Below are 27475 nucleotides of genomic sequence, written 5' to 3'. Positions count from 1 at the left end.
AAATTGTGCACAGTTTTCTTGAAAATCCATTGCTGTCGGCATCTAAGCTAGCTAAACAGCTTAAAATGCCCAGAAATACCGTATGGTGTGTTATCAAGCAGTACAAGGAAACATTGACGACGGCTCGGAAGCCGCATTCGAAGCGTCGGAGTGGAACTGTCGACCGGAAACTGCGTGGGAAAGTCATCAAGGCCGTCAAGAGGAATCCAAATCTTTCAGACCGCGATTTGGCCAATAAGTTCCAGGCCGCTCACAGTACGGTGCGACGAATTTGTCTCCGGGAAGGAATAAGGTCATTCCGAGCCAGCAAACAGCCAAATCGGACGCTGAAGCAGAACAATGTGGCCAGAATCCGTGCTCGAAAGCTGTACGACCAAGTGCTGACCAAGTTCGACGGATGTATTCTGATGGACGATGAGACCTACGTGAAGGCGGACTTTGGGCAAATCCCAGGTCAAAAATTTTATTTGGCGACGGCTCGGGGGGATGTACCTGCAAAATTTAAGTTCGTGTTTGCGGATAAATTCGCCCGCAAGTACATGATTTGGCAGGGGATATGCAGTTGTGGACAGAAAACCAAAGTCTTTCTCACTGACAAGACAATGACATCAGAAGTCTACATAAAAGAGTGCCTACAGAAACGGATTATGCCGTTTATTCGTGCCCACGACCGTCCAGTAATGTTTTGGCCGGACCTCGCAAGCTGCCATTACAGCAAAACGGTTATGGAATGGTACGTAACGAACGGGGTCAGCGTAATACCGAAGGACCTCAACCCCCCAAACTGCCCCCAGTTCCGGCCGATAGAGAAATACTGGGCAATCACGAAGCGGAGGATCAAGGCAAAGGGAAAACTTGTTAGGAACATGACTCAAATGAAGAACTGGTGGAATCAAATCGCCAAAACGGTGGACGTAAAGGGTGTGCGCCGCCTAATGTGCCGTATTACGGGAAAAGTACGAGAATTTCTTCGAAACAGCAATGAATAATTTTTTTTATGGGAGAGTAAAGAAAATGCTACATTTGTATGAAAAAAAAAATATGAATTCGTTAATAAATGACTGAACTACACGCAATTGTTTGTGTTCCAATATTAAATGAAGCAGACTTTAACATCGAGAAATTAATGGTGTGTTTTAGCCGCTGAAATTTCTCTGCTGGTTCTGCTGTATGCCGCTGAAGGTTGCATCTAAAACTAATTTTTGGGTATTTATATTTTTGGTCAGCATTTGTACGACGTCGCCCGCTATGCACGCAAAAAAAATAGAAAGCTTCGTTCTATTCAGAGAATGTTTTCTTTGAACGAAACCAAGGATTATTTAATCAGACTTGCAAAATGTGCATGAACGATCTATAAACTTTTACTTAGTCGCGGCAATACATACACACACTCTTTACAGATACACGGGCCGAAGGTTGTGCAGTCCACTGATGATTCAACAAGAGCCAAAGGTTGTACCGCTCATAACAACTCTACACGAGCTGATGATTGCGCCGGCTAGTGATCATTCTATCCTGGATTCCTCGAGTCGAAAAAGACGCACCACGCTAGATATGGGGTGCAGACTAGGGGGTCGTTGCTGATTAACGGTCAGCTGCATCCCAATAGAAAGTATCCCATGTCGGGCACACGTACAGAGCACTGAAGACTGCAACATCCCAATTATGAGAACACTTGTAATACTAACCTCGAGCCAACCGCGAGTAATCGGTTACATATTACTAACATAGTTGTAAGCAAACATTGTCAAAATATTGAACTCCCGGCCCCGTTAGGCTGACGCCATATGAGCCTTAATAAAAATATATAAAGGGTCACATCAAATTGCATCACGAGAAAAACGCTGTAGAAATTCGCCCAGTAGACCGATCCTTTTGAAAATTTTAGACAGTAAAATAAAAACTATTAAACAACTTTTGGCATATTCTTTTTATTCGAGCCCAAGCCCGTATGCTCGCACCTTCCTCTTTACCCCGTCCATAAGGTTCTGTACAACGTCAGGTTGTAGTTTTTTTTTTTTTGAACAGAAATCCATTTTCTCTTGAAGTCCGCCTCCGATTTGACAACTTTTGGGTTCTTCCGGAGGGCCTGCTTCATAATCGCCCAATATTTCTTTATTGGGCGAAGCTCCGGCGCGTTGGGCGGGTTCATTTCCTTTGGCACGAAGGTGACCCCGTTGGCTTCGTACCACTCCAACACGTCCTTTGAATAGCGGCACGAAGCGAGATCCGGCCAGAAGATGGTCGGGCCCTCGTGCTGCTTCAATAGTGGTAGTAAGCGCTTCTGTAGGCACTCCTTAAGGTAAACCTGCCCGTTTACCGTGCCGGTCATCACGAAGGGGGCGCTCCGCTTTCCGCAAGATCAGATCGCTTGCCACACCATGTACTTTTTGGCAAACTTGGATAGTTTCTGCTTGCGAATCTCCTCCGGAACGCTGAATTTGTCCTCTGCGGAGAAGAACAACAGGCACGGCAGCTGACGAAAGTCCGCTTTGACGTAGGTTTCGTCGTCCATTACCAGGCAATGCGGCTTCGTCAGCATTTCGGTGTACAGCTTCCGGGCTCGCGTCTTCCCCACCATGTTTTGCCTTTCGTCGCGGTTAGGAGCCTTCTGAACCTTGTATGTACGCAGGCCCCTCCCGCTGCTTGGTCCGCTGGACGAATGAACTTGACAAATTCAGCCTATTGGCGACATCCCGGACCGAACTTCTCGGATCACGTCTAAACTGCTTAACTACGCGCTTGTGATCTTTTTCACTGACGGAGCATCCATTTTTGCCGTTCTTCACCTTCCGGTCGATGGTTAGGTTCTCGAAGTATTGTTTTAGTACTCTGCTGACCGTGGATTGGACGATTCCCAGCATCTTACCGATGTCCCGATGTGACAACTGCGGATTCTCGAAATGAGTGCTCTTTTTCGTTCGACGACATTTTTCCAAATTTACGAAAAATTGACAGTGAAGCATGGCCAACGTGATCTGTACACTCTTATCTGATTATAAGCGAAAGCTGAAGATATAATTTCTAAAAATTAAATTTCTATAGCGTTTTTTTCCGTGATGCAATTTGATGTGACACACCCTTTATTTTGGTGCATGAACTTATAGCCTCTTAGTTCGTGCAATTTTTGAAATGCGAACTAAATTTCAAGTTCGTTTCTGTGAAAAAGTATTCTACGAAGAAATGTTTTGGGATGAATAATTTCTTTCCGTGTATGAAAAGAAACGAAACGGAAGCAATGAATACTGCGACATCGGGTGATATGTTTATACATGATGTTCTTGAATTATAAACATCGTGTTCGTTTTCACATGTCTATGTTTATGTATCATTGTTCGTGTTGGGGATAGACACTCAACACTAGCGAGAATCATGTTCGAATTCAAACAAAAACATGGAATTTTCACATCGCGTGGACATGTGTAAGTGTTTTTCGGAAGACTGCTGTCCACCGTACGTTTCATTATCAATACGCAGGAAGCCTGAAGAAAAGCGAAACTTTGCATCGTAAGCCCTACTCTATTGTGATTCTAGTCAAATTCCAGTCAAACTGGATAAATTTTGTTGCTTTCCGAAACGATCATTTACATTCTAACCGCGAAACAAAGCTCATACACTAAGGCCACCATCCCAGCGGGACCACTAACATTATCATCATCAATATTGTCAGCAGCAGCAGCAGTCAACGAGTTTTAATTTTCCTGCCCTTTAGCGGACAACCATCGCTTCCATCGTCATCCATCGCTTCCGTGTAATTAATTCAACACACAGAGATGATGTTGACGCAAAATTGCCTTTGGCTGTATTCAGTTTGTCTTGAAGATTGCATTGGCAAAATAGGGACACAAATTTCGACATATGACAGTTTGTTCTAGCGAATCCATTGGCGCTTCACAAAAGAGTTATTACATTACAACAGTTTAATGCATTTCAAAGTGATATCCGACGTGATAAAAAAAAACTATGAACTGATTTTTGCTTGCGTGGGGAGAGCTTTCGTTAATTTAGGAGTGTTTTAGGGCTTATTGGTGGTTGGGATCTCTCCGATTAATCATCCACACAATTCCCGTTCTTTGAAGAATATTGTAGCTCAACTTAATGTAGTTCAAGATAGTAAGTGGTTTTTATTATGAAAATTGAAAATAGTGCATTTTTCATTATTAGTAAAAAAGGTTGAAAAATCGAACATTGTTTTTTAGTGAGGAGGTAAGTGGTCACATGTATGACATGAGCTAGGCCTATTCACCTAGAGTCGTAATTGAAATTTTCTCATATGTACAAAAACGTAGTAGAAAACACACAACGTTTTTCATAATGAGTGTTGGTTTAGGTTGGGGTGGCATATTTTTTTTGGTCAAAACCACAAAAGGGACCCCTTTAAGAGCAGAAGGTGATAAGGTATCTCAGCTTTTGAAAACAGAACATTGTCAGTAGTAATCCTCCACTGACCACTTTGCCCCCGAACCAACAAAATGAGAAATATGCGCAATAATAGCTGAGATTGAACAAAATATGGAAGTGGAAGTGGAAGTGGAAATGGAAGGTTTGAAAAAGTCGCAAAACGAGTTACAAAATATGGTCTACAAACTGGAAGCAAATGTCGACAAGTCTGATAAAGCAGCTGTTGACAATAACATTGTAGTCTAGGGCATACCAACAGTTCCTAATGAGAATGTGACCCAGATTATTGAAAAAGTTCTCAACTGTTTAGGACTGGGAGATAAATCTGACTTTGTTACTTCTGCTGAGCGAATATTCGTTAATAATAAAACTAGAAATGCGTTAATTCCAATAAGAATTGTACTACGTGACAGGGAATCTAAACAAATAGTGCTGAGTAAGAAGAAGCAATTCGGTAACATGCTGTCAACCTTGATTGATCCGAAATTCGTTAATAATGGGAGAGCAATGAATGTGACTTTGCGGGATGAACTCACCCCATTATCACTGGAACTGCTCAAAGAGCTCAGAGGATCTCCGGAATTATTAAATATTAAGTACATGTGGGTTGGTAAGGTTGGTGTTAATTTGGCTAAGAAGAACGAAAATAGTAAGCCAGATTTGGTTAAAAACAGAGAAGATCTCAGTCGTGTTATGAGCCAATACTGGAGAACTCTCAATGTGTCTGAATATGACTCGACTTCCGGGCATTCTCCTTCACCAAAACGGAAGAGGAATGAACATTAAAGTTATTTTTGTTGAAATAGTAATGAATTCTTCATCAAACATGATTATAAATAAATACTACGATAGTCTGGATGATTTCAATAAAAAATGTTATCTTATTGGCTCAAAAACCTTGAATATTGTTCAGTGGAATGTAAGGGGGATTAATGTTTTTGAAAAATTTGATGAAATTGGTTATTTCGTGGACGAATGCAAAATTGTTATCGACGTTATTTGTTATTGGTGAGACCTGGATTAAGAAGGAGAATAGCCATATTTACAATATTCCAGGTTTTCATGCATTTTTTTCATGCCGGGATAATCCATCGGGAGGTTTAGCAGTTTTTGTGAAAAATTCATTAGAATACAAATTAATAGATAGTCAAACGGTTGATGGCTTACACTATATCCGCCTGGAAATAAAATGTCAAAGCCAAGTCTATGAAGTTATTGGTATGTATCGTCCACCTTCATTCGATTATCATGAATTTCAGAATATTTTAGAAGGGTGGTTATCCACTGCAACTCCATCGAAACCGCTGCTTATTGTTGGTGATCTTAATGTCCCAATTAATTTGAAAAACAATAACGTTGTAATCAAGTACACGAATCTCTTAGAATCCTACGGTTACGTATGTACAAACACGATCCCTACCCGTTCAGCAAGCAATAATATTCTAGATAATTTCATCTGTCCGATTAACTTTGCCGCGAATCTACAGAATCATTCCATTTTCAGTGATATCAGCGATCATCTCCCTATTATCTCATCTTTCGTTTTGAATAATGGAAGAAGTAAACAAGAATTGAAAAATAGTAGATCGTATAAGGCTCAAAAATCTTTTTTCAATATTTTTACATGATTTTGAAGTCACTAACGATGTGGATGACACACTGAATACTCTTATCACAACCTATAATAATTTGTTATCTGAGTGTACTAAAACGTTTACCAAAATCGTCAAAATTAAAGGTGAGCATTGTCCATGGATGACTTATAGTCTTTGGAAGCTGATACAGATAAAAAACAACTATCTTAAAAAAGTGAAAAGCTGTCCCAATGATATACACGTTAGAGAGATGCTAATTCATATATCCAAAAAAGTCCAAATTCTAAAGAAGCAGTGCAAAAAAGAACATTATGAAAATATCCTTAGAAGTTCTAATCATTCCAACGTGTGGAAAAAAATTAATGAAATTTTCGGTCGCTCTAAACCTAGTGCCAGAATTAAATTGAAAATTGATGGCAAAATCAAAGATTCAGGTCTTGATGTTGCCGAAGTTTTCAATCACTATTTCTCCAGTATTGGTAATAATTTGGCCAGTCAGTTACCTGACAATAATTTTGATTATTTCAAAACAGTAAAGTCTGTTGCTAACTCTATTTTTCTGAGACACGCAGATGATTCAGCTTTATTTTACCCTCAGTCCTCGCTGACATAGAATCAGATTTGGCGATTCTCCTGGAATACTTCAGCGGCAATCATCTTACCTTGAACCTAACTAAAACGAAATACATGATTTTTCACTCGCCACGCAAAAAAAATATCTCAACACTCCGATCCGCGTGTCAGGAACCTATCTATTGAGAAAGTTACAACTTTCAAATACTTAGGGCTACATTTAGATTCCTGTCTTTCATGGGATTCTCATATAGAGCATGTATCAAAAAAAGTATCGACTCTATGTGGCCTAATGAAAAGAGTGCGTTGTTTCGTACCGAAAGAAGCATTGTTGCAATATAATTATGCGTGTATCCATTCCATCCTTCAATATTTAATAATTGTCTGGGGTCATGCTGTAGAATCTAAACTTAAAAAAGTACAAACGCTGCAGAATAGGTGTGTAAAAGTAATCTTCAATCTTCCTGTATTATATCCGACAATTGCACTCTATACATGTTTACATCACCGAATTATACCAGTTATAGGTTTGTGCGACACTCAAACAATCGCATTTATTCATAACAGCTTACACAATCCTAGATTTCATCACAACATAAGTTTTTCGACTCGGGTTACCCTCACAAATACGAGAAATGGCAATGATTTATTGAGAACCAGAGCATACACAAACTTGGGTCTTAGACGTATAATGAGTTATGGTCCATTAAAGTATAACGCACTTCCTAATGACCTGAAAGCCGTCACAAATATTAGAGTTTTCAAATGCAAGCTGAAACACTATATCATCAGGAATGTGAATGAATATATTCTTTAATTGCGCCAACCGCCTAACAATTTATACAATTTTTCTTGCTTTTATAACAATATCCTGTCTTCTTTTATTGTTGTTTAGTTCAGTGTAGTCGTTTGAAGCAAAAATGCTTTTACTTTTAAATCTTTTAATCTTTACATTTTTATATAACTTTTTCCTGTAGTGAATCCCTTCAAAGGAACTAAGTTCCACTGGGAATTCACTGCTGCTTACAATTAGATTCTCCATGCTTTCTTTTTTTTCTGTTGTTTCTGTTAGTAAGTGTCCACGACCAGTGGGCTCCTTGTCTGAGCCTTCTGGTGTGGGGGTCAGTGGAGGGTATAAAAAAAAAGAAAAAAAAATCTGTTCACCTCCCCTAGAATATGTGAACAATCGTCCAAACTGTTGATTTGTCGCAAATATCAGGTAAAATAAACTAAATTTCACTAGAAATTCCCTCGATTCGAAACGCCCAAAATGACGGCCGAATGGCTACCGACAGAGCGTTTTTTGTTTTTATTTATATCTTGACATGCGACAGCTCCACGGTAGTACAGGGTGACTCAAAAGTCATGAAATTCTTCAAACATAAGATGACTATCAATACGGTGTCAATAGTCAATAGTTGTACTACCGAACAAGCAGGTAACCACTTTATTCCATGTGACCACATTGCCCCTACTACCCCTATGTCAAAGCAGACTTTCAGCAGCTTCCGGGGTTCCGGTTTTTACTGCTTATCATAAGTTTGAGGTGCCATTACTCGAAAGATGTTTTGGAGTGGTATAAGGCTAAGAATGACAATTTCTTGTCGAAGCATCTAAAGGGTGTGTCACATCAAATTGCATCACGGAAAAAACGCTGTAGAAATTTAATTTTTAGGAATTATATCTTCAGCTTTCGCTTATAATCAGATAAGAGTGTATAGATCACGTTGGCCATGCTTCACTGTCAATTTTTCGTAAATTTGGAAAAATGTCGTCGAACGAAAAAGAGCGTCGTGAATTGATCCTGCGCACTCATTTCGAGAATCCGGAGTTGTCACATCGGGACATCGGTAAGATGCTGGGAATCGTCCAATCCACGGTCGGCAGAGTACTAAAACGATACTTCGAGAACCTAACCATCGACCGGAAGGTGAAGAACGGCAAAAATGGATGCTCCGTCAGGGAAAAAGATCACAAGCGCGTATTTCAGCAGTTTAGACGTGATCCGAGAAGTTCGGTCCGGGATGTCGCCAATAAGCTGAATTTGTCAAGTTCATTCGTCCAGCGGACCAAGCAGCGGGAGAGCCTGCGTACATACAAGGTTCAGAAGGCTCCTAACCGCGACGAAAGGCAAAACATGGTGGGGAAGACGCGAGCCCGGAAGCTGTACACCGAAATGCTAACGAAGCCGCATTGCCTGGTAATGGACGACGAAACCTACGTCAAAGCGGTCTTTCGTCAGCTGCCGGGCCTGTTGTTCTTCTCCGCAGAGGACAAATTCAGCGTTCCGGAGGAGATTCGCAAGCAGAAACTATCCAAGTTTGCCAAAAAGTACATGGTGTGGCAAGCGATCTGCTCTTGCGGAAAGCGGAGCGCCCCCTTCGTGATGACCGGCACGGTAAACGGGCAGGTTTACCTTAAGGAGTGCCTACAGAAGCGCTTACTACCCCTATTGAAGCAGCACGAGGGCCCGACCATCTTCTGGCCGGATATCGCTTCGTGCCACTATTCAAAGGACGTGTTGGAGTGGTACGAAGCCAACGGGGTCACCTTCGTGCCAAAGGAAATGAACCCGCCCAACGCACCGGAGCTCCGCCCAATAGAGAAATATTGGGCGATTATGAAGCAGGCCCTCCGGAAGAACCCAAAAGTTGTCAAATCTGAGGCGGACTTCAAGAGAAAATGGATTTCTGTTCAAAAAAAACTACAACCTGACGTTGTACAGAACCTTATGGACGGGGTAAAGAGGAAGGTGCGAGCATACGGGCTTGGGCTCGAAGTATGAATAAAAAGAAAATGCCAAAAGTTGTTCAATAGTTTTTATTTTACTGTCTAAAATTTTCAAAAGGATCGGTCTACTGGGCGAATTTCTACAGCGTTTTTTCCGTGATGCAATTTGATGTGACACACCCTTTAAGTGCCCCGAACACATCGGAACTACGGCCAGCAGAGAAATACTGGGTCATACATAATGAAGAAGACACTTCGTAAGCATGCTGAGGAAGTTAAATCGGAGGAAGATATGAAGAAAAACCTGGGTTTCAACACAAGAAAAAAGTTGGTCCAAACGTCGTACAAGATCTTAGGAGTGGTGTGAAGAGGAAGGTTCGAGCATTTGGCTATGGGAAGGAAACTGGATGAAACAAATACTATGAAAGTTGATAATAATATGTATTCCTTGAAAATTTGAAGATGATCGAATGGTCGAATGGATGAATTCTACCAAATCTTTTCTCGCGATGTAATAACCATTGAACATTAATTCTAAAGAAGGCTCAGTTCCGGAGTGTTGGTTTAATTCAGCATTTACATTGCACTGCTGTTTGGTGGAACTTGAGGTCAAGGTTGCTCCAGAAATGGCCGTAATCTCTTCGGAAGGCCCTCCTTCTGGTATATTTTCTGGTTCATGGTCCCAATAGTAACGAAAATTTCGCCTCTTAGTTCACAACTGCATATTGCTTGCCAGCGAAAGAACTTCTTGGGGAATTCCGACTTCCTCTCGAATTTACATTCTTCCGAGGAATTCTTTCGGTCAGGCGAGGTATAAAAGCGTAATCCGTCGTTTAAAAAATAGTATAATAAATGTAATAGCGTCAATGAAACAATGTTATTAGTTAATATTAACCTAATTGAAAAAAATATCTTGTGTTAAAAAAAAATGTTTCTTGTGTTAATGAAAAATCATTGATTTTTTTTTATCCGACCGGAAAGCAAATTTTGGCCGGATAGTCACAGAATATCCGTTTCATCTCTATTTCTTATACCTCTTGGTGATTGAGGAATATAATAATCATCTTGGGTATATTTTTATGAAAAGTAAATGCATGTTGCAAATGCGAATTGTATGTCATAAATGACAATTTCCTTGAAAAAAAATGATATTAGTTGATAAGACTTTACAGAAAATAAAGTATAACTTATCAATTATATAGTAACCCAATGAGGTACATATTGAGGTGGAGCAGTAGGCGAAGTATATATGTATTGGCAAGCAAACTATCGTGTCGTAATTATTTGCATTCAATATGGAATGTATATGGAAGAAACAAAACAATGTTCAAAGTACTCACGGTTGCATGATAATTTGAGCCGAAATTCTCATGAAATCATTCAACTTTTTGTTTTTTAACAGATGACAATTGTATTGTGGCTTATTTCGATTATTTATGTAGTAAAAAGGTCCAGAGAGCAGTCGTATACTTAGATCTCGAAAGCAGTAACATTTTCGGTGATTTTTTTTTATTAATTGCCGATTATTTATACACAACATACACATCGACACTGAAAGCCTTCAAAACATCAACTTCGTAACGTTAAAATAATGAAAGTTCCTTTGATTCTATGAACGTGGGGGTGTGAATATGGCACATGGAAATATTACTTTTCTTTGTCTTTTTCGACGTGATTTCACAAATTTCCACTGCACGTTGTCACATTAGCTTCATATTCGGCGGGAACTCTAATAAAACGTACGTTTTTAATTGATAAAACACTTCCTGAAAATAGCATTTTTACACGGATGCGGTGGGCAATCAAATATAAACACAACGACTGACGTCACTATTTGAGGAAAAGTTATGGCAGAGCATGCTATGTCGCTTGAAAAACCACCATCTTCATTACCTTTATTCCAGGACATTGATAGTAACCAATAATTATTTTTATTTTGTAAAATAGTTTATCATTGAATATTCTTTGGTATGACTTATGATGTGCTCCCGTGGCCGAGTGGTTAGCGTCATAACTAACATGCCGGGTGTTCGGGTTCGATTCCCGTTCTGGTCGGGGGAATTTTTCGTCAAAGAAATTTCCTCCGACTTGCACTGTGATCACGCGTATTCTAGAGCTTGCCACTCAGAATGCATTCAAGGCGTGTTATTTGGCATAGAAATCTCAACTAAGTACTAATAAAAAATGACGCAAGTAATACTACGTTGAGACGGCGAAGTTCCTCCAGGAACGTTAGTGCCATTGAAGAAGAAGATGACTTATGATTCCTTTAATTAACCCTCCTATACTCGAGCATACGGTCTCTCAGTCCGAGAATCAATAATTTTGTTTTGAGGAGGCTGAGTTAAATGACTATCGAAACTGGAAATATTTTCTGGATTTTTTTCATTTAGTTATATCTTTTTTACTTTAAATAGATACCAATAACGCCAAAATATACACAATAACAAAATTACAGAGACGCCCAAGTTAAAAGAGTTTTGGTTTTGCGCGCGAGTACAGGAGGGTTAAAACTTTGTTCTATCTTCTAGTACTAATTACATTTTCTAATGACTTTTTAATAAAGTCAACTTTTGTAGACCGCAGCCTAACATTTGAACAATTAGTCGCCCGCAATACCCAAAAGTTTGGCCACCCCAGATATATATATCATACAAATGCTATACCAGTATGGGAGAGTAGCACATTTTTTGTTATTTTTAGGCTCATTTAATGTAATAAATCGGGATGCCAAAACATGCGCTAGAATTAATTTTGGGTGCAGGGAATGGGTCTGACTCCAAGAATTAGACTTTTTGATTTTGAACCTGTGCCAAAATTCCATATTTTTATGTTTCAGTGGGTCAAAATCACAAGAAAGGTCCTTCTCTAAAACATCGCATGCACGTATATAATGCTTTGAATGTATCTCATGTATAGTCTAGTCGGAGTTGAAAATTTATGACCAAACCATTCTTTCTCATTCTTTTAGATATAAATACAGGTCAGACTCGATTATATATAATCGCAATTTCACTTTCAACGTTAATTTTCGAATCCAATACAAAATCGAATCACAAAAAAGCTATATTTCTATTAACATTCATACAATCATGAAAAAATTGTTTTCTTGAGATTCGATTATGTATCGGATTTGAAAATAATTGTTGAAAAAAAAGGTCGACTATATATAATCGAGTCCGACCTGTATATAAAAACACGTTGTATGTGCATTTGTGCTTCAAGAGACCAAAATACTGCAATTTTTTATTTATTTTAGGTTTTTTACGAAAAATGTAACTGCCACTATCTAAACGCTTGTAAAATGTTAGTCACAAATAAAAAGTTACAGGTGGGTTGTTTCCGAAAAACGACCGCATGTGACGTAGGATTACGTTGAGCTATTGTTGCATATTGATTCTGGATATGTTTGAAAAATTCCATAATGATTAATTATATTATAAAGAGCATTCGGTTTGATTACTGAATTGGCAACTGGAAGAGCACTCATGACTGAGCAATAAGCGCTTGAAAATTAAAGTTTTCACGATGCAGCGAATTTTTCGTTTTTCAATTTGTACCCCAATATATTCCCGATAGACGTAATCCCACATCAAAAAGTTTTTATTTAAAAACAAAATACAAAAAAATTAAATGAATTATAATTCATCAACAAAATTGAATTTCAAATCAGGACAAATGCTAGATTATGAAAAATAAATCAGGACGCCCAAAAAGCATCTCAAAATCAGGACAGATGGTATCCCTACTCATGTAGTTCTTTGGAACGATCCTAAGAAACCTATCGTGGATCTTTTTCTCCAAAATTGATATGGTTTTCAATGAGTAATTTGAGTAATTTCCTCACTAAACAAGAAAGAAGAAAAATAGCTATTACAAAGAAAGTTCCAGAAATATTTCGATGATTCCAAGTACTAACAGAAATGCGCTATTTTTGAGACGAACAATGAACATTGTTTCACAAATTTGGTTACTAGTAAAACATCCAGACTTGATTTGCTGGTTCGAAATACATTACAAAAAATCATTGATTCACCTTTTTTAAACCATCAACATCTGTAAAAAATGCTCGTGACGGCACCTCAAATGCCGTTTAGAGCACTTTCCCGAGAATAAAGTCAGGTTTCTACCAGCCTAAGCTCTAGCTTGAAAGTATTAGATAAACTTAATACTTTGCGACATGTTATTTTTGACGTTACCATTAAAGCACAAGTTTTTGTGCACATCAAAACTGTACACTAAATATAGCTTGGCAATATTTGCCAAACCGACAAAAAACATCGATTGTGCACTCCTTTAATCCTCACGCTTTCCGATGCCACGATAAGGAGGAAGCTTTTAAAAGCGATTTATCACAAGCAGTTTTTCCCATACACACACACACACACACACACACGTATTTGCGTGCGACGTCAGTGTGGGACAGCTTTGTCGAAGCCGAGGCGTGACCGGAGCGTTGGTTGCCAATTTTGAACTCCGCCGCGTGGTTCCGCAGGACTGCAGTTTATGCACGAATTAAATATGACGCCCTTATCGGTTATTAGTTTGTGACGATCGGAAGACCAATTTGAATATATTAAAGAAAGCAAAGACTCCGTTTTAGTCACCAACACTCTGGTTCGGAAAGTGCCGAGTTGTTGAGGGGAAAGCAGGGCAGATTGTGCCCACTTTGGCTGCAGTTTGAGCGATATTTGCATGTCAATCATGCAAACAAAATGTTGGTTACTTAAAAATCAACCTGAAGGTCATCGGTTTAGCGTTTGTAAAATCATAATTTGTGTACGACGTGACGGTTGGAATTATGTGGATGGGAATTCAAACACGCAGTTAATTAAAAAATAATTTCTGAAATCGATGGCCACGTGCAAACCGACCCACCGATTCACGGAACGAACGCACTGCGGATTCGAGTGTATGAAATGGCCAGGGGAGTTTGGGATCGAAATCTTCGATTTTCCCCCTTGCAAACAGCGGTTTTGAAATGATAAAATCATTCCCAAGTCCGCAATATGTAGCTATGTAGGAGACGTAATCCATGTTATTGATTCTTCTATAACACAAGTTCCATATTCTCAATCCAGGTATTGTTCACTGTAAAAAAATAAAAACAGTTGAGCAAATGTTGCACTATGTCCCGAAAATAAGGCCAAGACCCCAAACAGGGACCATACAATCTCGCTGCGGTTGTTGGCGCGATTTCGATTTCACCGTATTCATATGTGTGATGTGATGGTCAAGGCTATGCGAAACCCGTGCGATGGAATCTCCTTATTTCGTTCCACATTTGCATAATTTGCTCATGCACGGGAAGCACAAATGGCAGAGTGTAGTGATTTTGAGCTCGAGCTACTACCGCCAAATAGTGCTGCGGGCACATCATTTTAATGAGGAGGCATTCGAGGATACGGGTGCCGGTTTTCCGGCCTCGGGTTCCATTCACACTATGGGCAAATTTCAGGGTTGTGTGCCAGTTGGGTTATGAGAGAAAAATTGTAGCATTTAAGGTGTGGAATATTGATGAGTTTCCACGGTTTTCACAAAATTGGACCCGAGACCTAGCAATATCCTTGAGAAAAAAGAATATTATCACTCAGTATAATAAAGGGTGTGTCACATCAAATTGCATCACGGAAAAAACGCTGTAGAAATTTAATTTTTAAGAATTATATCTTCAGCTTTCGCTCATAATCAGATAAGAGTGTATAGATCACGTTGGCCATGCTTCACTGTCAATTTTTCGTAAATTTGGAAAAATGTCGTCGAACGAAAAAGAGCGTCGTGAATTAATCTTGTACACTCATTTCGAGAATCCGGAGTTGTCACATCGGGACATCGGTAAGATGCTGGGAATCGTCCAAACCACGGTCAGCAGAGTACTAAAACGATACTTCGAGAACCTAACCATCGACCGGAAGGTGAAGAACGGCAAAAATGGATGCTCCGTCAGTGAAAAAGATCACAAGCGCGTAGTTAAGCAGTTTAGACGTGATCCGAGAAGTTCGGTCCGGGATGTCGCCAATAAGCTGAATTTATCAAGTTCATTCGTCCAGCGGACTAAGCAGCGGGAGGGCCTGCGTACATACAAGGTTCAGAAGGCTCCTAACCGCGACGAAAGGCAAAACATGGTGGGGAAGACGCGAGCCCGGAAGCTGTACACCGAAATGCTGACGAAGCCGCATTGCCTGGTAATGGACGACGAAACCTACGTCAAAGCGGACTTTCGTCAGCTGCCGGGCCTGTTGTTCTTCTCCGCAGAGGACAAATTCAGCGTTCCGGAGGAGATTCGCAAGCAGAAACTATCCAAGTTTGCCAAAAAGTACATGGTGTGGTAAGCGATCTGCTCTTGCGGAAAGCGGAGCGCCCCCTTCGTGATGACCGGCACGGTAAACGGACAGGTTTACCTTAAGGAGTGCCTACAGAAGCGCTTACTACCACTATTGAAGTAGCACGAGGGCCCGACCATCTTCTGGCCGGATCTCGCTTCGTGCCACTATTCAAAGGACGTGTTGGAGTGGTACGAAGCCAACGGGGTCACCTTCGTGCCAAAGGAAATGAACCCGCCCAACGCGCCGGAGCTTCGCCCAATAGAGAAATATTGGGCGATTATGAAGCAGGCCCTCCGGAAGAACCCAAAAGTTGTCAAATCGGAGGCGGACTTCAAGAGAAAATGGATTTCTGTTCAAAAAAAACTACAACCTGACGTTGTACAGAACCTTATGGACGGGGTAAAGAGGAAGGTGCGAGCATACGGGCTTGGGCTCGAAGTATGAATAAAAAGAAAATGCCAAAAGTTGTTTAATAGTTTTTATTTTACTGTCTAAAATTTTCAAAAGGATCGGTCTACTGGGCGAATTTCTACAGCGTTTATTCCGTGATGCAATTTGATGTGACACACCCTTTATTACTATTTACGATCACATTCAATAAATCAGCTCACAAACATTGTGAGTTTTATTCATACATGGAATACTATTAGGACCTCACCTTTTTGTAGTTTGAACATATATATATATATATATTCAGGCAACATAATTATTTGCACAAACACCACGTATCTTTAGTTACGGAAAATAAAGTAGTGTTTTTGGATATCTGCTTCTGCGCTACTCTGTTTCGAAAAAAAAACAGTGAACGAGCGATTTGTGCTGCTCTAACAGGACCATCCACAACGAGTACCTAACGTAGCGGCGCGGTACAATTTCAAGGGTAATTCTTGCTTCAAGTCATATCCACTAACGTTTTTCCTCTTATTATTCATTCTCAGATGCCAATTTTCCCACCAAAACTGCGCTACGTTGTGATGTACAGTGAGAGCGTGAAAGAAGGTGCTGTAAAAGCCAGTAATAAGGCTAAGTGAATTATGAAATAATAATAAAAAATAAAAAAAATATAAAATCAAAGAGTGTAAAAAGAAAAAAGAAATAACTGGTATATCCTGTCCAGTGAGTGCTAGTTGGAGTCTTTACTAAGGCTATTCAGTTTTTCTTATCCATTATTTAAAAGTGGTTCTCGGTGAAAACCGTTGATATGAATTATCACTGGTCTTTTTCTACAATAAAACGGTAGGCGATGCAATTTTTTGACGTAGGACTACGTCTTTCATTACTATACTGGGGTGTAAGTTCAATGTTTCGAAAACGAAAGCGTTTCGCCGGAGAACGAGATTTTGAGCGTTAATAGCTCCTAAACAACTGAACGAAATGGTATGATAAACACTTCATTCGAAAGACAAAATGTCTACGCGTTATATGCTTGTTACTTTTTGATCCAAAAACTTGTTTCAATAGCCCTAAAATTGCTTTCAAAACAGGCTATTGAAATCACCAATCGGTATATAAGCGAGTGCCGCTCGGAAATCCACTCAGTTATTATTGCGCAACGATTGAGGTACGATCGCTAGAATGGAGCCTGTGGAAATCGGCATAGCACTTTTGTACTCGTTTACGTTTTTGCAAATTGGAATTTTTCTTAACACAAATTTAAAAAACATGGAGCCTGGGGAAATTGGCATTGCAAAATAGATGCAAACTACGGGTACTTTTTTACTCGCTTACATTTTTGCAAACCAGAATGTGTTTTCCCGATACAGATTCCGAAACCAAAAAGTTGGGGAAATCGGCATTGCAGATACATGCAAGTCGGCAATACTTTTATACTCCCAAGCATTTTTACACTCCGGAATTCGGTCTATGAAAGCGGGTACAGATGCAACGCTTTGGCTCGATTATTCAAGACTGTATAGGAAGATATCTCTTCATGTCGCTAGCTCACTGAACTTCTTCGCATATCGTTTGATGATTAGGCAAAATGTTGATAACTATTTGCTGCGATAACTACTACCATAACACATGAATTGACTTAAATTGGGATTTGTTTGCAATTGAATTCGAGAATAATTTCATTCATTCACTAGTTTCATCAATAGTATAAGTTATATTCACAAAATATAGCTCTGCACAGCGGCGATATCGTACCCAAAGCGGAACATTCGAGGTAGGATTATTGCTAATTGAAGAAATATAATTGATTACTAAGCCAACGGCAGTCCTACGTCAATCTTACGGTTTTAGCATAGGTATAACCCATCCATAGCTTTTTCTTCACAAATATAAATGGTATATGGAAGAATTTTCGATTAAAATAACAATAAATAAAATAACAACAAATAAATTTTCCGACATCGTATAGAAATTTCCCTAATACCATTTTCACTATAAAAAGAATGGTTATATTTCGAGAACGGTTGGTTGGAACAAAACGTTATATGTAGGTTTTCATGTCGAATCGTATATAGATTTTATTTTTTATGTTACTTTTCTTAAATTGTTAGGATTTTACAAAGTATTAAAATTTCATATATTTTTTGGTGAATTTACCACAGCACCACTGTACGTCAAACTTTATTAAATTGAAAGGGGTTTCCAATAAAAAAATATACAAAAAAATATCGAAGGGTTTTGAGATATAAAGGTTTTTAATATTGGATTCTATTTTAGAGTAAGATTTTTTAACAGCGCAGTTAAAATGTTATTTTTCCTAAATAGTTCATTGATTTTGCAACAACTTTGTCGAATATCATATTTTAATCAGACATCTGGATTTCGGGTTACGTTTTTTTTTTTAAAGAAAGACCAAGGATTTCGATTACGTCCTTTTCAAAAATCCGTCGTAATTAAAATGGGTCATATGAAAATGACTATTGCGTTTTTGGAAAGCTTCCATCATAAGTATATAGTTTCAAAAAAAAAAAACCGGAGAAGGTCGGATCAGCGGCCGGCTGATTTTGGCGTGGAATTGCTCCATATGTTTACACCGACAACGTTTCGCTGCTTTTGAGTTGGTACGGAATTCGTCAAATGAAGCAAAGTCAAAACTTTCCTAAAACCTGTCCACGTTAAATTTCGGACACTTTCGGACATAAACTTTCAGTGTAGTTTATGAAATATTTCACTAATCAATGAAATATTTCACTTACATGACAGCCTCTCCTCTTTATTTCGATGTCCAACATGTTTACCTTCTTCTTCAGTTTGGAGTAAAATGGAGCCGAATCAAGTGGAAGTACGCAAACGCATTTTGCGCGAACGGCAGCAAAATCCAACACTTTCGGTACGCGATCTCGCCAAAAAGCTAAAACTACCGAAGAGTACCGTGTTTAGTGTGTGCAAATCGTTTGACCAGCGCTTAACTGTGGATCGGAAGGTTGGAAGCGGAACAAATCGAAATGTATGCTCCCGACAGATGGACCGAAAGGTGGTTGCCATTATTGAGAAACATCCCCACCTTTCAGTTAGAAATGTGGCTCGAAAGGTTGGAAAATCAAAATCATGTGTACAAAAAGTGAAGCAGAGGCATAGACTGAAGGCGTACAAAGTGAAAAAGGTGCCCAACCGTGATGATAAGCAAAATTTTACTGCAAAAGCCGTGCTAAGGTGCTCTACACCCAGTTTTTGCAAAAATGTTCATGCTCCATAATGGACGATGAAACATATGTTCTCGAAGACTTCAACCAGCTTCCGGGTCTCGCTTTTTATACTCTAATGCAAAGGAATGCCGTAGCCGAGTGTTTCCGGACCAAGAAGTAGTCTAAATTCCCCAAAAAGTACTTGGTTTGACAGGCCATATGCAGTTGTGGCCGATAATCCAAATCTTTCGTCTCTACCGGCACTATCAACAAAGATGTCTACGAGAAGGAATGTATCCAGAAGCGGTTGCTACCATTCATACGAAGCCACGACTCTCCAGCGTTGTTTTGGCCAGATTTGGCCTCTTGTCACTATGCAAAATCCATCCTGGAATGGTATAATGCACATGAGGTCAAATATGTGCCAAAAACAGCAAATCCACCGAACTGTCCAGAACTTCGCCCAGTGGACAAGTACTGGGCTCTGATTAAGCGAAAACTATTCGAAACTAAGGAGAAAGCGAATGGCATTAATGATTTCAAGAGGAGATGGAAAAGCGCCGCCGTCAGTATATCCGAGGATACTGTACGGAACCTAATGGCAGATGTCCCCAAGAATGTTCGTGAATTTTACAGACAACGTAGTTAACATCGAAATAAGCTTTCCATGTTTTAGATATTAGTCTATTTTACTGAAATAAACAATCGATTTTGATGTATTGCGTGAATTTTTGTTTTACTGGCATCATCTTGGTGTCCGAAATTTAACGTGGACAGCCTTTATATATGATCAAATGACGAACACTTAAAAGACGAATGTAGAATACAGGCGCATTTATTTCCCCAAAAACAACAATAACCGATTACATGTCCCAGATATATGTTTTCCTTAAAGCTATCGATGTTCGTGTGTGATTATCCTTATATCCTTATACCCTCCTTTTCTTCCTTTACGAGCAATTGGTCCCCTTGCTATAAACAGGAGAATAAGTTAACTCTTTGTGGTCGTTTGTCTGCTCTCAGCCGCCACAACAAGAAACCATGCTAATCTTATATTTTACTCAACCAAGTATCGGTTTATGCCTTTCCTAAATGAAGCTTGATATCTAGTGAACATGTTCACGAATCATGACGGTGCTCCTATGAGTAATAAATAACGGTACTCTGTATCAAACAAAGTAGTCACCCCCACAAGACAACGCACAGTGCGTTGAATGCATAGAAATGTGGGACAAAAATCATAACAGCAGAATTTAGCCATTGTAACACTTTGGTGTGATCGAAAAGATTGTTCATAAGTATTAGAATTACTGTTTACATAAATGTCTCATGTTGTTTGAATAATCGCATAAGTGTCTCGAGCGACAAAATCTTTGATTATCCAAAGTGGAAAGTTCTGATAATTTCGGATTCGCAGAAATCATTATTTGAGTATCTACTGGTGCAAATTATGATGAAATAGTTGTTTTAGAAGAGCAGAATAATTGTTTGCATAAATGTCTTATGTCACCTGAATAATCTCATGTAAAAAATATTAGTTTGTTGAAAGTGAAATGTGCTGATATTTTCGGATATACATTGCTGGCATTAATTGCACATCTATTGCACCAATGGCAAAAGTGTCTCATATTCAAGGGATAGTAAAAATATAATTATGTATTGATTTGCTCTTGGAGACTGCTTCGAAAGATTTCACACGAAGACGAATTATAAAATATATTTTTTATATAAAAACATCACATTAAAACACATTGTTAAGTTGATACACAAAACAAAAAAAAATAAAACAATGTTTATTTTTCATAATCTTGCATGTATCACTGCTTTTTCAAGGAAAAATAATTCCGACCAGTACGACATCCATACCCAAATTTAATACGACCGCAAAGGGTTCAAATGTAAATTCACAATTGATATACGAATAGATTTAAGAATTGAGTGTGTGTGATTATCAACATCGTAATAATTTCCTTATATCCCATCCTTTTCCTGAAAAAATATGTCACCCTTCTAAACTCGAGTTCACCGCGAGTAATCGGTTTCCCACGGTACTAACCATAGATTGAAGAAAATTGTTTATATATATATATATATATATATATATATATATATATATATATATATATATATATATATATATATATATTTTTTTTTATATAAAAATATAAGTTAATATATAAGTTATTGTCAGGTCCACAAGTTATCGCCAGGCCCATATAATCAAACCAGCAACCATACCCACGGCATAAGACGTGCTGTGACTGTAAACAACGGAACCGGATCGCAGCAGAGACCAACCGCGGAGGCATAAAACTACGCCGATTCAACATCTCTCCAAGTAATAATGATTTCCAACTCGTATTGTACCAAAAGAAATTGAATAAAGATTCAGATTAAATTAGTGAGCCGACGAGAACAGTCGCGTTTTCCTTTTTAGCTTTAGCTTAGTTTAGTTAGTCTTTTTTTAAAAACTCCACTTCCTCACATGGAAGTTAAGTGGCGCAGTCGGTAGGATTAGTTAGCGCCCCGTGTTGAGTGTTTAGTGAAAGTGTTCCCTGAGTGCATATCAGATACAAAACGCAGCAGCTGACACATCACGGAGCAAACGACCTGCTTCTACATAAAAAGAACCCAAAGGATATGGGACCATTTCTTTTTCTAAGGTAAGAATTTTATTTTATTCTACTAAATAAATAAGAAAAATAAAAGTGAAATAAAACAATACATACCAATCACTCAATTACGATTTAACTATCTATCAAGTGCCAAAATAATTAAAGAGTTTATTCTACTAAATACATAAGAGATATAAGTGAAATAAAATACTCTCAAAAGAGCAATAAGTACACCGTAAAATAGTGATTTGATTATTTACTTTTATCAAGTGCGGAATTCATTAAAGTAAAAATGGATGCGCATATTGCAGAATTGCAACAAACCATCATGGACCGAGATGATCAAATTCAACAGCTTCAGCTTGAGATAGAAGGCGCCGTTGAAGCAGTACGCGCTGCTCAACATGCCGCCCCACAAATTGTTGCTCCGCAAGCAGCACAAATTATTCAACATCAACCTGAACCTGTGAACGTTCAAAACGATGTTGCCAACAATTTTGCCAGAACAGAAACAATCGTAAAATCTTTGCAAACACCACAAATCATAAGGGACATCGCTTGTTTCGATGGAAACCCAGTGAAACTGCACAGTTTCATCAAATGCATCGACAATTTAATTCCACTTCTGGCCGAAGCTAGAAATTCCCCTATATTTCAAGTCTGGATGCAAGCCATTCGTAGCAAAATAATAGGAGATGCCGATACCGTTCTGGATATTTACGGCACCTCGACAGATTGGGACGATATTAAGAAAAACATTGATTACACATTATAGCGATAAGCGTGACGAAATTTCCCTCACGCGGGATTTATTTAAATCGAACCAGAGCACTACCGTAGAAGAATTTTATAGTCTGATTTCTCATTCAATTTCACTGCTAGTGAATCTTCTCAATTTGAACGAAAATAATGCTGACGTAAAAGCAGCGAAAAATTCATTTTATCAAGAATTAGGTCTAAAAGTATTTTTGGCAGGATTGAAGGATCCACTTGGACCAATCATAAGAGCGCAATGTCCAAAAACACTAAAGGAAGCGTTACGACTCTGCCTCGAGGAAGGAAATTATAATTATGTTAGAAACCCTTTTAAAGCTGCACCCCCAATTCCACCAAGACCCAACAATTCGATCCCAAATTTATTCCAACAATACCCTAGATCATCACAGCAACATTCTAGGCCATTCCAATTACAACATAGACCATTCCAACCACAACATAGAGCATTTCAACCACAACCTAGAGCATTGCAACCACCTTTCCATCCACCTCCAAGAGCTCATCACTCACAATCTTTCAATCAACCACGCTTCAACTTACCGAACCCCCAAAGGGACGCGTATGTACAAAGACCCAACGATCAACAACCGAGACCGGTACCGATGGAGGTCGACCACTCCATGAGAACTCGTCAACTCAATTATATGAATAGACCCAACTTCCAAATTCCTGAGGAATTAAATCCTGAAAATTACTATTACCCCAATAATGACGAATACTATTACGCATATCAAAATTTCGAAAACCAAAGCAATGAGATTTGCTCAGAAACCCAGCCATCAGACCAACAAATTGAAACCAATAACGAAGAGAAAATCACAAAGGAAATCGATGACCTAAATTTTCGACAGCAGGATGCAGAATTCAATCCAACGTAAATAATTGTATACCTTATATCGAAGTTCCTACTTCGAAAGGAGTTTTAAAATTTTTAATAGATACCGGGGCAAATAAAAACTACATAAGCACCCGACATGTTAACTTTGAAAATTGCAGACAAACCGATCCAGCCATTGTCACTAACATTAACGGTTCTCATACAATTAATCGTTTTGTAGAATTCAATCCATTCATTCAAGTGCCTCAAACACAAAAATTGCAATTTTACGTTTTTGACTTTCATCCATTTTTTGATGGACTGATTGGTTACGAATCTTTACAAATGCTTCGAATCGACATTCTCACAAATACAAATGAGTTACAATTTCCTACTGGGAAAATAAAAATGAAAAGAAAATATCCGTTTGCTACTGAAATACAATTGAATCCTGAAGAAACGAAAGTAGTGAGCCTTCCAGTAACAATCAGTGAAGGAGATTTCTTCGTGAACACTGACATGAATATTTCCGATACCACATTTATTCACTCTGGAATATACAACGCCGTAAACAATCGTGCTTTCATGACAATTACTAATTACTCAAAGGAACCTACTAAAATTAACATTGAGAAACCCTTTGAATTCGAATTGAATAATTTTGAAACACAAATTCGCTCAACAACTCCAGTTCCAATAAACCGAAGACTTTTTGATCAACTAAGATTGAATCAGCTCAACTCAGAAGAAAAATCGAAGCTACTGAAAATAATTGCGGAAAACCAAGATGTATTTCTATTAGAAGGAGAAGCTTTATCATTCACTAATGCTATTAAGCATAATATTCAAACAAAAGACGATTTACCAATTTATGCCAAATCATACAGGTACCCTTTTTGCCATCGAGAAGAAGTGCAGAAACAAATATCCCAGATGTTACAACAGGGTATTATAAGACACTCAGTTAGCCCGTGGACCTCTCCAGTTTGGATAGTTCCCAAAAAGCTAGACGCCTCTGGCAAAAAGAAATGGAGATTAGTGATTGACTATCGTAAACTGAACGATAAAACAATCAACGATCGGTACCCAATCCCCAACATTTCCGATATTCTCGATAAGCTTGGGAGATGTAATTATTTTTCTACTATTGATTTAGCGTCTGGTTTTCACCAGATAGAAGTCGAGAAAACAGACATTCCAAAGACGGCTTTTAGTGTCGAAAATGGGCACTATGAGTTCTTACGAATGCCATTTGGACTCAAGAATGCGCCATCCACATTTCAAAGAGTGATGGACAATATTCTTAGAGAGCATATTGGTTTGCGATGTTTCATCTATATGGATGATATCATCGTTTTTTCTACAAGTTTGCAAGAACATTTAGACAATCTAAAGAAAATTTTTGATTCATTGTCTAAATATAATATGAAAATTCAGCTGGATAAGTGCGAATTTCTAAGTAAAGAAGTCGCCTTTCTGGGACATGTCGTCACATCCGAAGGTGTGAGACCAAACCCGGATAAAATCGAGTCAATTCAAAATTGGCCTTTACCTAAGAGTGATAAAGAACTTCGAGGATTTCTAGGAATACTCGGTTATTATAGAAAATTTATAAAGGACTTTGCAAAAATTGCAAAACCTTTGACTAACTCTTTGAGAAAAGGTGAAAAAATAGTTCACAATGAAGACTTCGTAAAGGCATTTGACAAATGCAAAAACATTTTGACCAGTAGTGACATCCTTCAGTACCCAGACTTCACAAAACCTTTTATTTTGACCACTGACGCGTCTAATCACGCAATAGGTGCCGTACTTTCGCAAGGGCCAATAGGTAAAGATAGGCCAATTGCCTATGCCTCTCGTACCCTTAATAAATCCGAGGAGAATTACTCCACCATAGAAAAGGAGCTATTAGTAATAGTTTGGGGTTGCAAACATTTCAGACCATACCTTTATGGCAACAGATTTACACTTTATACTGATCACAAACCGCTCACCTACAGCCTAAACCTCAAAGAACCAAATCAAAGGCTCATTCATTGGCGGTTAAGTTTATCAGAATTTGATTTTGACATCCAATACAAACCTGGCAAACAGAATGTGGTAGCCGATGGATTGTCCAGAGTTTTCCACGAACTTAACATTAATGAAACTGATTCATCTTCCGACGATATCACCGTGCATTCAGCGAATACTGATGATTCAGAATTCATACAATGCACAGAGGCTCCCATAAATTATTTCCATAATCAAATTATACTCAAAATTGGTGAAGAAAGTACTACTTTCGAAGAAGTGTTTCCCAGAGTTTACAGGCGGACTATTACCAAAGTAATATTTGGCGTACCGTTTCTAATTAAAATGTTTAAAGAATATATGGACCCTCGACGCACAAATTGCATAATATGTCCAGAAAATCTCATAAACCAAATTCAAATAGTTTATAAAAATTATTTCAGTAGATGTCGTACTTTCAAGGTTAGAATATCACAACGCTTACTAATCGACGTGAGATCCGATGAGGAGCAAGATACTTTAATTGAAGAAACTCACGAAATTGCACATCGTGGAATTCAAGAAAATCTGGCAGTAATGAGAAGAAGATTCTATTTTCCAAAAATGAAAATTAAGATAAGGAAGTTTATCATATTATGTAATACCTGCAATCGAATGAAGTATGAGAGAAAACCGTATAAGATTCTTCTAGGCGAAACCCCTATCCCAAAGCAACCATTGGATATTATCCACATTGATGTGTTAATATCCCAACCAAATTTATTTTTATCAATTATAGACAAACTGTCTAAATTTGGATTTCTACTTCCTATTAAATCAAGAACCACAGTCGACATTAGAAAAGCTATTGTCAAATTTATTTCATTATACGGAACACCTAAAATGATAATATCTGATAATGAACCAGCATTCAAATCCATTGAAATGCGGGACATGCTAGACAAACTTCATATTCAACAGTATTTTACACCAACCAACTACAGTGAACAAAATGGAACGGTAGAACGATTCCATTCAACAATAGAAGAAATTTTCAGATGCAATAAAGACAAATATGAGAATGTCACCAATAAGGAAATGTTTCAAATATCGTGTAGCTTGTACAATAATACAATTCACAGATCTACCAATATGAGACCTCGCGAAATATTCTACGAAATAAAAAGCGAAGAAGAACGACCTTTAGATAGAGCCCAGCTTTTGGAATACCGTGACAAAATTTATAAAGAAGCAGAGGCTAGAGCTACTGATACACAGCAGAAACAACATCAACAACAAAATGCATCTAGAGAAGACCCACCATTACTTGAAGCCGATCAAACAGTTTTTAATAGACGGCAGGGTATTAAAGCAAAAACTAAAGAATGGTTTCAACCTGTTAAAGTTGTTGAAGACAGGAACCAAACGTATGAAGACGATAAAAATAGGAAACTACATAAAGCAAAAATGCGTAGAATAAGGAAGTAATAAAATGAACTCTAATCTATTTCTCTATTTTAGGATATGGACCGCCGTCCGAACTCTCTTATTTCTCGTTTTAGTATCTGGAACTATGGGCAGGCAACCTACCATACAAATAATGGAACTTAGTCACAATCCAGGTCTGCTAGCAATAGCATCAGGTAAAAACTACATCAAAGATGGGGAACACAAAATTTACCACATCATAGATTTCGAAATTTATCACCCCACTTTTTTTTTTTTTTAATTCGTTTATTTTTACAGGCTCAGTTACTTAAGTTTAAAGGAGCCGAATTCTTAAATATAATTTTAAAACTATATATATAAACAATTTTCTTACATCTATGGTTAGTAAGGTGGAAAACCGATTACTCGCGGTGTACTCGAGTTTAGGAGGGTGACATATTTTTAGGAGAAGGATGGGATATAAGGAAATTGTAACAATGTTGATGAACACTCAATTTATAAATCTATTCGTATATCTATAGTGTATTTACATTTCAACTTATTCTACTATTTATAGCAAGGGGACTAATTACCCGCAAAGGAAGGAAAGGAGGGTATAAGAATGTAGGGGCAATCACAC

The 27475-nt window shown here is 38.3% G+C and overlaps 1 protein-coding gene across 1 annotated transcript in view; it reads right to left on the bottom strand.

Annotated features, from left to right (window-relative positions):
• LOC129777137 (echinoderm microtubule-associated protein-like CG42247) overlaps positions 1-27475 on the bottom strand; it is a 149861-nt gene that overhangs the window by 54436 nt on the left and 67950 nt on the right. The gene's annotated exons all lie outside the window — the stretch shown is intronic.

This window comes from Toxorhynchites rutilus, chromosome 1, assembly GCF_029784135.1.
Source record: "Toxorhynchites rutilus septentrionalis strain SRP chromosome 1, ASM2978413v1, whole genome shotgun sequence".
NCBI lineage: Eukaryota > Metazoa > Arthropoda > Insecta > Diptera > Culicidae > Toxorhynchites > Toxorhynchites rutilus.
Note: the sequence above shows the minus strand (reverse complement) of the source record. Positions and strands in the feature narration are given on the sequence as shown.